This window comes from Paralichthys olivaceus, chromosome 14 (assembly GCF_024713975.1).
Source record: "Paralichthys olivaceus isolate ysfri-2021 chromosome 14, ASM2471397v2, whole genome shotgun sequence".
In the NCBI taxonomy this organism is placed as follows: domain Eukaryota; kingdom Metazoa; phylum Chordata; class Actinopteri; order Pleuronectiformes; family Paralichthyidae; genus Paralichthys; species Paralichthys olivaceus.
The window spans coordinates 17621971-17636687 of NC_091106.1; positions in this window are offsets into that span (position 1 = coordinate 17621971).

Here is a 14717-nt window from a genome sequence, read left to right on the forward strand (position 1 = left end):
CCTTGAACACAACGTGGACCACAGGGCACCGAGTGCTGCCAACCGCGAGACCAAGATGGAGTCAGAAAAAATAAACCACCAGAATTCGCACCCACAAAAAAATTTATGATCGAGAATCTCAAAAGCTACAAGGACATGGTTTATCACATCGGGAAGTATGTCAATCTTATTTGGATGAAAGTTATAGATATTGTTGATTTAAAGCAGATTCAACTGCTCCAATGTTTATAAAAACACACAGTATCTAATGTGTTCTAGTTCTTATTGGACTTATTACACTAAACTAGACTTATTTCCATTTTAAAAATGACACAATCCAATAAATAAAACATAACAAAATAAAATTAAGTCAATACAGTGCTGCCAGTAAAGCTCATCACTGAGTCTCTAGAAAGAAACTACTCCTAGTGTCTTCCACACAAAGGCAACATCAGTATGACAATAGCATGAAAGCTAATGAAAAATTAACAGAAATGTTTCAGAGATGTAATATTCTCCTGTGATCTTGTTATTTGTGGATAAGAAACAACATTCTAATGGGAAGATGCTCGAAAAAAAAGAGTAATTCAAATCCAGAATGGCTTCAAATGAACTGGGTAGGGTATATTTCATTTTTAATAATTTGTCTTTAATTTAGTCGAAACAGGAAAAAAAAGAAAGCCACAGCGTGAAAACATCACGCATCACTGCTTCAAATCATGAAATGTTTTATAGGCACCACAGTCGGGGTTATTCGGGTTCATACTCAGAGGAAATATCGCCTGCTCGAGTCTACGTTTCTGATTTCACAGCATGAGTAATTTCCACTGATGATCACAGCTCAGAAAAACTGTTTATGAAGTTTCAAAACCTCGTGTTGGTAAATAAATCAGGAAAAATCCATCTGCACTGATTTAAAAATGACTATGTAAAACTAATTATCACAGTTTTAACACAATCTGTGTTTTAATATGCACACGAGCAGATTCTGCACAAAACATCAATATTTGTTTTGACAATGCTCAGGCACTGGTGCTGATGACATGTTGAAGTCCACCAGTCTCTGATTTTCTAGAGGGCTTCTCAATTTTGAAAGCATGTTATTTTTCTGAAAAATAATTAGAAGCTAACACCCTTGGGCTGATTTCTGTGTGTGTGTGTGTGTTTTTTCTGTGTCTGTGTCCTTCCCTGACATGTGCAATGAGAGATGAACATCTGAATATCAATGAAGTGTTGGATTATCAAGCTTCCCCAGCTCCACTCTGCTTTGTCATCTTTTCTCTTTCTTCCAACTTTTATACTTCTGCTCACTTTTTCTCACCTCGAGCGCACACACACACACACATTCGCTCCAGCATTTCTCCTTTTATAGGCGTCTCTTTACTCCCGTCTTCATGAGTAAAAACATAATCCTCTCACTTCGTCCAAAGAATTCTACGTTTTCGCCGACATTTTCGCACTGACCTTGATCACAGCCCGACTTGTCATCTCCGCTGTCATCCCTGTGCTTTGGCAAGTTGTTAGCAGAATATACAAAAAGGCCAAATCTCATTCAGCGTCCATGCAGAACTTATTTGCCGAACGGCCTGTCAACAGGATTCTCAGTTCTTTACCATTAAAGCTCTTCAAAGTGAAGACTGGAACACAAAATATCTGGCAGCATATTTCCCATTACTGCACTACACATGGTTTATAACTCCTCGTACAAACTCAAGATAAGAATAAATTACTGGACACACGACAGCGTGTTCCATGAGGTTGTTAACCCTCCGGAGCCGTATGTGTTTGGGCCATTTTTTCATTTGTCATTATTTACCATAATAAATATAGGTATTTTTTTTTCAGTGCAAGATTCCCCATATGACCATACAATTAATTTCCCACTTTGACATAACCTAGATATATAATATACATATTGGACACATAATACACAAGAGGTTAGAAGCCTTGGCGCTGATAATTCTCTACCACTCTGGAGAGTTGGAAACTGTATCAGCCAAATTATAGGACGATATTTTCTTCTAATACTTAATTTAAAAAAATAGGTTGATTTATATTTTAGGACGACACTCATTCACTACAACAGATATTCTCTGAGTGGAGCAAGTACCAGTAACTATGATCTTTTACAGTGTGGGTTGTTTGTAGCCTTAATGTTTATCGGTGATCAAGTCTTTTAAATTCTGTCTATCGTGAGTCTCTTAGTGTTAATCAGCCTTAAAAGTGTTTGGTTGGTTCGGTTTAACTTGCACGTGTCCCTGAAGTCTTGTTCTGCTGCCACAGAGGAAATAAATTCATAACGAGTGAAAACAAGTTCTTATTGTCTCCTGACAATTTTGTAGCAGAAATTAATCCTGGAGAAAATCTGTCAAACAAAGACAAGAATTACATCTGTCACAGATGACCAGCTTGAAAAGCTGTTTATTATTTCAACATGGAAAACATGGAAATAAAGAAAGTTAGTGTCCTTGTATTGCAGCCTAGATGTAGTTAGTCCTCGTCAGTAAATGCTGTCTGTATAAATAAATAATAAAACATCCGCAAGTCTTAAGTTCATTTCTCCACGACTGACAGATGCCCACGCAGTCTCAGCTGAAATCAATGACACCGCTATGACATCCGCTTCCTCTCATGAGAAGCAACTTTTGGAGGAGTGCTCCTCTAAAACCACAACATCTATAAGATAATTAAATCTCTCATCACCTTGATTCACAGCCCAAAACAATGTGAAGTCTCAGTGACCACATGCTTTCATTGTCAGACTGAAGGTGAAGACGCCGCCACTGCCGGTTCATTGTGATGCATGTTGCACGGTGTCCTTCGTAGAATAGCTCGCAAATTCTTCTCAATGTAATCAGATCAAATGAAAATTATACTGCTAAAGCAGAGTGGGGAACAACTGTGCTTACGAAAGCATCACTTAGAGGCGGCATACAAAACAGAGCCAGGCAAACACAATCAGTCGCCCCAAGCGTTCCTGTCTCACCCTGTTTCTCCATGTCCTGCCACAAGTCAGCAGCTATTCAGTCAGAACAAAAGTCAGATTATGGAGGGGTTTTAATTACACTGAAGGCATAAGCTAATTAATTATCACTATCAGCGGTATGGAACATCCCTTCAGATAAAGAACATGAATCTAATTATCTTTTGACCTCTCTCTCTCTCTCTCTCTTTCTCTCTAAGCTCCTCGGAAAATGAACAATCAACACACGACACGCGCGAGCTTGAAAGTCAAACATTAACATCCTGCAAAATTTCACAAATTAATTCTGCAACAAATCTGGTGTTTGCTCGCATTCATTGTCAGGGAAAGAAAAAAAAAAAAAACCAGGGGATAGACTGAAGCTTCTCCATGCTTGAGATAACTCACCAGCACGACTCAGAGCTTTGACAGACCCAGTTGGACTAATTCCTCCTTGAGCCATAAAAACAGGGCTTTCCCCACATCCAACAACACAAAGCCAAAGTGCATGAATCACTTATTTGGATGAAGATGCCGTGGACATGTTCTCCATATGCTGCTTTGTCTCTCCTCCCCGAGTCCCAGCTCCGCTCTCTTTTTACTTTAAAGATTTACCGGCTCCACACACCTGGTTAGCCAAACACTGATCTCCCAATATGCATAAAAGGAAAAAATCCAACGTGGGTTTTACTGGGTCCAGTTCATAATGAAAGCACTCATGGGGGCGTGTGTGTGTGCGTGTGATAAGCGCTGAGAGTGTGACAGTGAGAAAACAAGCCATAGAAAAACAAGAAGTGGAAGGATGGACAGTACCAGAGCAGTTTCTGAGTTCTGAACCCTTATATGTACTGGATAATCTCTGAAATTCAAAGGCCAACAAGGAGGCACTCATCCTTTTTGTGTGGTGAGCAGATTCTTGGCTTGGTTACTTGTTCTCAACAGACAAAGACAAGATACAACAGAGGCAAATAGAGGGATGCAATGTATTAACAAATTAGTTTACGTGCATGTGTGTCTGTCTGCAAATCTGCCTTACAGACACCAAATCGTCCCTGTTTATCTCTTTGCACTTACACAATCAGGTTAAGTGCTGATAAATACCCCCCCCCCCCCCTCTCTCCTCCTCAGCTCTCTGAAGAAAGACCACATCTGGTCTTGGTTGTTAAACTCATATTAGCTCTTCATGCAGGACTAATCAGCATCATCCCAGCCGGGCGTAAGGGATAATGCTGGATCATACTGTTTTGATGGAGTGAGAGACGGAGCTGCGGTAACAGTTCATCACGTCTCATTACCTCTTGAGGAGACATCTGCAGACAGTGGGATGTCTCCACTCGGGTAATGTGAACGCAAATCTACGTGAGCGTTTATGAGATACTTGTGACACAAGTATTGTACTGATGTAGTAGAAGTTTTTAAATACATACTGCTCATGATGCACATGTTCAAAATCCACCACATTTGAAGTCGGAGGCTCCACACAGGCACAGCTGAGGCGGATACTGACATTTCTCTGGGTGTATAAGGTCGTAAACAAAAGTATTGGAAGGACTAAACTTTTCACTTGACGGTGTAAAAGTTGAGGGGTTCTTCAAAGTTATTACAATTCGTCCTGAGAGGGATACAAATGGTGGCCCAACAGAAAGTCAGTGAATTATTAGGATCCAGCACTGCACGGGGAAATGTAAATGTCTGTTCCAATGTTCTCACTGTGCAAGTGCTTCACCAGTTACATTAACATTTCATGTGCTGCTGTCGCTATAAGCTAAGAATCAGGGGATCAACAAAGCCAGTATGACTGATCAGGGGCGTTGCACCAGTGTTGACGATCACAGCTCAAGCTGAAAGAGGGCCCCTGACAACAGCTCTTTGCGTTTGACCACAGCAATGACAATTTGGTGAGAACCCCCTTAAATTTTATGATATTTTTTCAAGTACAGGAGACCACAGCGACATTAGAGTTAGAAAACCCCTCACAAGGATTTAATTGAAGACAATAACGTTTAAATGTGATGGTGGTGGGTTTGCACTTACTTGTGTATGCACAGTACATATGCACTTTATCATCTTGATCCTAAAATAATCGTTTAAAAATTGCGAAAATGGAATATACAGTAAATTATGTTATCACATCAGTGAATCTGTCCTGAATCTCTTCATATTAAGCACAAACACTCAGTCATTCTGATTCCATTTCAAAGGTCAAAGTCGCAGTGACCTCACAAAACATATTTCTGACCATAACTCCTGAATTCAAAAGCTAATTACGAAAAAATTCCACAAAAATGCCTTGACGATGGGATGACATTTAACATAATGGTCAAAATGTCAACTCCACAGTTGGATAATAATGTTCTGCAAAAATACTCTTTCTGGCCATTATACACTTTATTCAACACTTTTATTCAGGAACACACTGAGACCAGATTTCCCGCAACTTGACTGATGGGACCACAGGCGGCGATTCTAGTTATTGATGAATTATTCAGTGCTGCACACTCATGTTTTCACAATGAGAAATGTATGGATCATGTAGTGTATCAATGTCAGAGTGGCTTTGGCGGAAACACATCTCCTAGCTGAGCTGAGCGGCTCATTCAAGTTCAGAACAACATGCAACAAACCACAATAAACATTCACAGGATTTAAAGTTATTTAAATTGACAGACTGTTTATCATATCCCTCTGGGTGATAAACAGAGAAAACGGAGAGCGGAAAATACAGAGAGGGGGAAAAACAACAAACAGACAAATTCATCTCCCCATACATCCAGCTGTACATCCTACAAACAGAGGTTTTATTCAAATCCAGTGTTGACACTTCAACTGTATTTCCCAAGATGTGGAGACAGCCAGAAACTCAATTTCAGCGTTAACACATGAAAACACTGTAAAGTTCACGACATGTCTCTTTTCATCAGTCTCTCAAAATAATTCACCAGCTACAGTGGAAAATGTGAACGTGTGTTTCTTCCTCATCTAATTCCCATAACATCATCCGTCACTTAGGTGCAGGAATCTGATAAGAAAAAAATCCTAAGTGGACATATCTGCATCCAAATTGCTTCTGAGCTCCAATCTGAACTTAAAATGTTGCCTGGATAGATTTTCCTTTGGTTTTCTAGAAAAATGAAGCCCATTTATATTCCATTAAGAGAAAGATAACATGCCACAGGAGTCAAATCCAGGAATGAACGGCATCTATCCTCTGTAGCCATTAAGGAGGAGCATCAGGAGCAGCTACCGTCCGACTGTACGTTTACTGATCAATAACATCTCCAAACTCAAGGCTAGTTCCCTGATAAAGGATCATTCTGAATAATGTTGTCATGTTATATAATAAAACTAATTAAATGTCAAACACAATTCAGGTTCTGTTGCAATTAGTTGTTTTACTTTAACAAATAAAATAGTTTTAAAAAATGTCAATTTTTTTCATAGGAAAACAAATCAAAGTTTAAAATAATGCTTTGCCGTTTATCTCCCACATGACGATTTCAACAAATGTTAAAGTCACAATTGTTTTCAATGTTGAACCTGATGCTTAAATTTGAACCTTTGGACACATTCACAAGATTAAACAACACAGTACATTTAACACAAATGAAAACAACATTAAGCAGAGTTTCCAAGATCCCATTATAAAGGTGCTAAATAAAACAGCTCTCAGTGGCAGTTTGTGATTCTCACCGCTGTTGAGTGTAAACCTTAAATAAAATAAAATGCTATAAACAGAAAGGTTGAAATGCTGCTGTTCCTTATTAAAAGACGAGGGGTCGTGACGTGCCGGCTGCTCGCTCTAAACAGAGCTGGATAAGGAACCAATTAGTGCTGCTAAAATTGTCATCCCCTCCTGTGCCAATCATCATAATGTAATTTCAGCTGACAAATTAAGCCCAATTTACGATGACAATTAAAGTAACTAAAATGAGAAAGTAGGTCTGAGCCCCCTCGTTTTTACAACCTCAGGGCTTCGCTCATAATAAATGTTTGTATTTCCCCCCACATTTCTTTTCCTTTTTCTTGTATTTAGAGGAATAATCAAATGAACAACCGTTAATCTCAGCCACACTTTGTGATGAGTCCCTCCACCGTCCACTCACCCAGACAGAGGGAAAAAGAAAACGAGGTGGAGACACTGTAGAGCGAATCACAATTGGATCCAAAATGGTTGCAGTGGAGATGAGCTGCCAGGTCAAGGTAACAATTCCAGTAGCAGAGTAACCGTCTGCACTCCGAGGCTTATTTACACCACACAAAGGATCTAGATAAGAGACATAGTAAAAGTGTGTGTGTGTGTGTGTGTATGTGTGAGTGATAAGGGGGGGGGGGGAATGGAAAGCGGACAATGAAAGGCAAGTGTTCAGGACAGATAATAAGAGATCAATAATAGTCTGAAAGCTTGAGTAGAATATCCACAGCTGGATAAAATGTCTTATTAATCTAAACCAGACCAGGTGATGATGACTCTCCGGCCACTTCTGAAACTAAACCTCTAAAACTAAACCTCTAAAACTAAACCTCTAAAACTAAACCTTTATCAATGTGCAACTGTGGCTTGTTTATTATCACGCTCTGCTTCTACGGCTCAATGGGAGGCGACATTGGTCTGCTGGTCAGTCAGAGCAACACCGTGGTCCTGAAATATCTCAGTTAAGATAATAATTCTGAAGAGACATCCAGGAGGCAAAGTCTAAAAACAAAATAACACCCACTAACATCTGGCTTCTTCGTTTGGTACGTAAAAGCTTTTGTACTTGTTGCTTTTTACACCTCAGAAACAACCTGCAACAAAGATTTTTCCTTTGCAACACTGGCAACACAGCGAGGTGAGAGAACTTCTCAGTTTCCGGGCTGTTCGTGAAATTGAACACGGGTGTGAAAAGCCAAAAGGCAAACTCTTCCACCGGCAATGGGAAAAGAGTCAATCACCTTTTTCAACTCCCTCATTTGTGGTGTAATACAAGTTAAATGAGTTCTAATTACACAGGTGATTCCCCTGATTTATCTTCTAGTGTCACAATGAGATTTACTTTTTTTATTTTCCTCAACAAGTATTTGATGAATTACCATGAAGTCTAATACAGGCATTATTTCCTCAACTGGCTTTAATGGATGAATATGTCAACTTGTAAAGAACATTAGCATATTAACACATCTCTCTGCCCACAGCGTCTGGTCCTGAATTCAGTTTTGTCCTTTGGAAAAGCAAAGGACAAAAGTAACAGAACTACCTGTTTATCATGCAAACTAAGTCCCTCTTTGGCTTGATTTTGCTTTGAAAGCAAAGGGGAAAATTTGCATTTTTAATGGAGCAAATATGGCTGAAAGTGGCCTCGTGTAGAAAGAAGGAAAGTGGGGGCAGAATACAAATTTGGCGGTTGGCACTTAACCATGTCTCTCCTAATCTACTGAGCCAAAGGGATTACAGAGGAGCAATGTCCCAGCTTTTTAACCTGACATATTCACTGACTCCAACACTGTCTGATGCACTTTATCTCCCGTGTCTCACTGTGCGCAAGACCTCATTCCTCATCTGTCAGGGACGGGCAGACAGACAGACAGACAAACCGGCTGCTAGCAGCGACACTAGACTAGGTCCAATGATGACAACACATTCTTATCATAGCCACACAATGCTCTTGGAGTTGCACACAACATAACAACATGAAAAAAGCAGCCATGGGAAAAAAATATTGAAACTTCGTCTCTTCCTTATTTGTCAAAGAGTTATATTATTGGGGGCTGCAAAGTCTGACTCTTCATAACCACAAATCCCTCCAGAAGTAATATTGAAAAAGGAGCAGCTTTGGGGCAATTGGGTTAAACACTAAAATGTCTGAGATGTTACTCGGTGGAAACATGAAAATGCTGCTTCTGTCTCATTTTTGCAAATCAGAGCAAACAATGGTACAAGTTAAAAAAGGATCATTGGGATCTCAGGTTATTTACTTAAATTCTTTTGAAAAGCATCTTGTGTGAGATCCATCCTGAGCTTAAAAATAATGATGGTTCAGTTGCAGCCATTTGGAAGAAAGATGTTTTTCTATCAGTGAAGTGCACCGCTCTCCTTAGTGCCTTTAAGGGAGAAGAGTAAAAAAGAAATGATGTCAGTGTGGTCGATGGACCAATCTGCTGGATTTGTAAAGGTCCATGCAATTCAGGGATCAGGTTTGTTTGGAAATTGACCTTCCTTGAAAGCAGGTCCTGATGTGCACACACGTTTCATGTTAATGGGAAGTTGTGATGGGGAACAGAGAGAATGTTATTTAAATTTTAATCTAGGGAAATTTCATTGTGTCATAAAGGGGCTGCAACAAATTAGCTCATAAACAAATTGTACCAACTTCTTAGACAGGATAGGGCACAAGAGAATGAAACAAGGAGTGGACAGAGAGTTGTAGCTATGTGGTCAAACTTGAACTTGACATCCATTAAGCTGCTTATGTGCTATGTGAATAAAACATTTAATCTCTCAGACATTGTGCCACTGAACCTTCTATAGTAATAGCTCAGATAATGACTCTCCACTCGGTGCAAAGAAAATCTCAGTTTTTTTGTTCTCGCCACACCTTCACATTATATCACAGTCCTGATTGGCTAAAACCCAAACATCTCTGGCACTAGTTCATACTTTTATTTATGTTCACAAGTGGTAACTGCTGAGCAGCTGGGGAACGTTGTCTTTGATTTAAGGTGGATGTTATCGACTTAAATGATCTCCTTTCCATCTGCATCAGAGTGACGTTAGTAAAGTGCTTGTTTTCAGCTCAAGGATTCTGTTAGTGACTGAGATGTTAAGGTTGCCTCTAATAGCCATTGATTACTCTGACACAGTATAATGGTTGTGCATTACCATTAGGATGAGTGATAGAAATATGCGATGATTACAACTGGCATTTCTTCACATTCACAAAGCATTAGTCAGTGAGTGAGAGACAAGTTAAACTGAACTTAAAGGAAGTAAAGTAACATAAGAGAGCAGATTGCTGGAACCTGATCACAACATTTACCACATATCCATCATCGATTAACGATATAAATCAATCTGGCTCCATTAATGAGATAAATAATCAGGTTATAATAGTGAAGATAATCAAGAAGAGCAGCAGCAGTCATCCATCCAAATGAGTCTGTTAACATATTCATAATCCTCCATAGGCCAAAAACACACTCACACCCTGAACACAAATTGATCTTTGAAGAGCCTAAAAATATCTTCATTTATCTTCTGAAAAGAGGTTTTAAATGGAAACCACTCATCAGCCCTGGTACAACATCTCAAGGCTTCCAGCCTGACCTCTGACCCCTGAGGAAATGCTGGGGATTAGTGTCAGTCAGACACTGAGCGGCAAAAGATAACATCTCCATGATAACCTCCATTCAGGCATTTCCATTGGCAGGGGAGGGGTCTCTCTCCGTGACCTTGACAGTGGGGCACATATTTCATTCCTCTGTTCCTCCCTGCAACTGCATACAAGAGAGGACGTGATTGTTGCCTTTCTGATTTATACCAATCAAGCGTGGCAGGTGCTCAAAGCCGACGGCTGCAGGATGAAAGAAAACCAAACTTGGAAACTATGCCGCTTGTTTGCCTCAATACCTCTGGCTGTTTTCATGAGTGAATTTTCAGGATTTACTGTGAATTACACAAGCTTATGTAAAATGTGTCATTGCCTTGAGCCACATTTATTACAAACAGAGACAAGACAAGTATTTTTTACTGATTAAATGATTTAAATGAAGTAAAAACATTTCTAGTGGGTAATCTGCACTTAATAGCGTTTAATTGGTCCACTCGGGGGAAAAATTGTGTGTTTGTGTACTCAATTTTAACACTAAGTTTAATTATGACTGTGTGCACATGAAGGGTCCCCCTGGCAATTTATGGGTCATTTTAGGAGACAAGAAACAAGCCTGTTTGCCAGCAGTCAGGCCACACACACACACACACACCACATTTGCTCTCGTTCAGCTGTGCTGCCATCAAAGCCAACTGATGCCATCTGCCACCCTGCACCATGTCGTGCACAGGTAGGGCAGAATGGGTGTGAGCTTATCATTTATTCCCAGACTGAGAGGGACCCTCTGTTTTAAATTTTAAATTTCTGCAGTGTGAAAAAATATATACAAAATATTTATTCTATGCACAATGACTGGCAAAAGGCAGCATAGTTAGTGAAGGAGCAGAGCAGGGCTGGGAATGAATGTGAGCAGAATATGTCACATCTCTATGCAAAACTAAAATTCATAATGAACAAGACGACTCCTGCATCCATGCGTGTTATCAGACAGGAGCCCGTTATCATGGTTAATAGATTGGACCTTGAGACTTTAAGATGTGTATAATTTGCTCTTTGATCGGTATCAGTCAAAGATCCTTTTAGGTGAGAGGAGGGATTTTCAGAAGCAGTACTTTATTGGCCACATTATTAGTGAATGTGCTGTAAGGATCTGGCCCTAAAGGCAGGATCTTCAGGTAAGCACTGGACGGAATGGAGAGATAGATTTGTACGCAGATCATGGGCAGTGAAGACTGGTCTGTGTTTCTAAAGGGTGATGGATGTTTATTGTGAAGACCGAAAATAAATAAGCCACAATTTTGAGTCAGTTAATTGATTAACAAGTGCTTAATGGCTGAAGTACCTCAAATGTGAGTAATTAAAGTCAACAGAATATCTTTCGGTTCTTGGAAGAACAGAACATTTGGTGTAAGTTGTGATGTAATGTATCCATCACATTTCAAAGACCAAACAATCGATCAATCTAAAATATGATTGTTTGGTTAAATAATCATGAGCAAGCTGGTGGCTGCTTTATTATATTGCTAGGACTTTATTTATTTGAAACTGGAATGTCACTCAGTAGAGCGGGTATCTCCAGTAAGGCCTAACAGTCCCCTTACATTTAGTTTTATGGAAATCTGTTGATCATAATCCTGCTGACAAACAAACCATCTAACAAACAAAGAGAGAAACAAACAGGGGTGAAAACACAACCTCCTTGGCTGAAACACCGTCACACTATATTTAAGGCAGAGTCCAGAACTGTCAGTTTTATCCAAAACAGCGTTACCTTTGTAAAGAGAAAAACAACACTATGAGATTAGCTTTGGTAGAAAGTTAGGCATGGGTGACTTTTGTGCTGAGTGAATCAAATCCTGTGGAGAAGAACAAAAGGATATAAAGTAGAGGAAGAGCAAAAGCTGAACAAAGAGGAAAACAAAAAGAATATTATGGAGACACACGCTGCATGCAGCACAACAAAATATGCAAGTCTAATCTCTCTTTCTCCTTTGTTGTTAAAACACATATTTTTGAGCTACATGTCAACCTGAATGATGACCATGCAATTTGAATCTCTATATTGGTTCAATTAAAAGTTAACAAATTAATATTTTACAGATATTTTGTGATATTCTTTAACACTTCCAAAACAGTTTTTACATGTTGGTCTATGGACTATTGGTGGTTGAGCATTTTACTGAAATATAACACTTATCAGAGCAAAAATAATATACACTTACATTTCTTATCTGAGCTAAAATGTTTAATTATTTCTATAAAATGTCTTTATTATTTCTTAAGTTGGTTAATTGAGCTGTTAAACTTCTGAAAACCTTAATTAACCCCTGGATTCCTTAAACAAGACAATAGTACTGAAAGCCTTCACTCTAAATGTTTTTCTTCTCCCCCCCAAAAGGAAGATGAGTTACTATTATGGTGCTGTGTAAACTGTGTAATACACATGTACACACACAGCAGCAAAGGATAACAGCTGAGCAGGCAGACGTCCAGACAGCTGTGGACACAGAAACAGTTCTTTAAACCAGGACTCCAGATTAAAGTCTTTAAAAAATGACGATTAAGAATATTATTGATATTCTTCTCACTTGGCTTCAGGTTACTCTCCCTATTCCTGTGCAACGATAGAAATCAAATCCCTAACAATTCCTGCCAATAAACAAATGCTACTCGAACTTGACTTTTTTGTAATGGACATAATTCCACTTGGCTGAAAAATGGGTCATTTCCCCAGCAGCTGGATCTTACCTGAGTGAGCCAATTTGCTAGTTTCAATTATTAACGGCAGCACCTGTCTCCTTTCAAATTTCAGTGGCTCAGATCAGTGCACGTATCGCCCTGCAGGTACCAAATCTACTCCATCTGCAGATTTCCAAGTAACATCAACTGAAATGAAACTAGATGTTGGTGCGTTACAGGATTCAAAGAGGAATATTGCAAACAGAGCTCGTCTGCCGGCGTATTCACTCACTCTCCAGCCGTCCTCCATCGCTTTCCCTTACCCAACCCTCATTGAGAAATTGGCTTTCTCTTGGCATGGAGGTGTCCAATCTAAATGGTAATTTGGAAGGCCCCCGCTCTCGTCACTGGTGGTGATGCTTGATTACTGAAGGACAGTTACTCTATAAGAAAATTAGAGATGTAATGAGAAGACAGGGGCCTGTCTGACCGTCGTGAGACAATACACGTCAAAACTGAGACTCTAGTCAAGAGCCCTTCATGTGATAAACTACATATTGCCTCACAGAAAGAGAAAACACAGGCTTGATGAAAATGTCTACTTGTTTTTTCATTATGTGAAAAGTCTGTGTGCTCTCTCCTTGTTTACTTGAGTTTTCCCCAGGTACTTTGGTGTCATCCCACACACGCAGGGAAGCTTGTACTGGAGTCTCTAAAGTGTCCATAGGTATAAATTTCTGTTGTCTATGTATTAGCTCAGCGGGGTGTGACGTGTCCAATGTGCTTCCCTGCCTTCCACCGAAATAGATGCAGGTATAGTCTAAGGTTAAATCTTAAAAAGATCTAATGGAGTAAAGACAGACACTGAATATATAACAAGAGAAAGAGGATCTCTTCTCAAAATTTAAAATAGTTTTGGTATTTTAGTGAACAAACTAGTAACAAAAATTCTGCAGAAACATATTTCTAATGTAGTTTGAATCAAGTAAGCATTGGATTGCCGCTAAAATAGTATTTATATATTTCTGAGTGACACCGCAGCATAGTGAGTATTAGCCTTCTGTAGTATTATTGGACAAAAACACACAATACAGTTTCAGGAGTTTCAGATAAATTTGAATCATCATTTTCTTCCTTGTGATAAAAGTCATTGTGGATCATTTTTGCCGCCATTATCATGTGATTTAAATTTCAATATGCAGCCAATTAGTGCAACAGTCCTTTACCTCCCTGCACACAGTGACATGTGTGTCAGATGTGCCACAAAATATACTGCAGGTTTGAATTTCATTTCAATAAGTCATTTTTATATTCAAGCATTGATCTCAAAGTCGCAGGCCTCTGGTAAAATCATTTTCTCTTATTCCTTGTTTTTCTGACCTTGACAGATCTGCGCTCTTTGTCTCCCCTCCCCTTAAAAGTTTATTTTTGACTGACAGAGTATCTAGAATGAAAGGATTTCAAGGTCTATTTTTCACTAGTTACTTTAACAGGACAATTTAAGAACTAACACTTCAAGTAAATGGCAGATGAACACTGTTCCAAGTCCTGAGGAGAGATTAAGAGAGTGGCAGGTCATGTGTAGCAAGAGAATCCTATTTATCATATACAAATGGTTGTCACAGCTATTTAATCTGTACAATCAGGATTTTATGGCAACAACCTTATGGGATTGATAACACATTAATTTACTCATGACAATTAAACTAATGAAGCTAAAAGCGTGGGTGAATTGTTTTATGGCGAGTGACACCACGGTTAAATCAATGGACACACTCCCCACATTCACACAC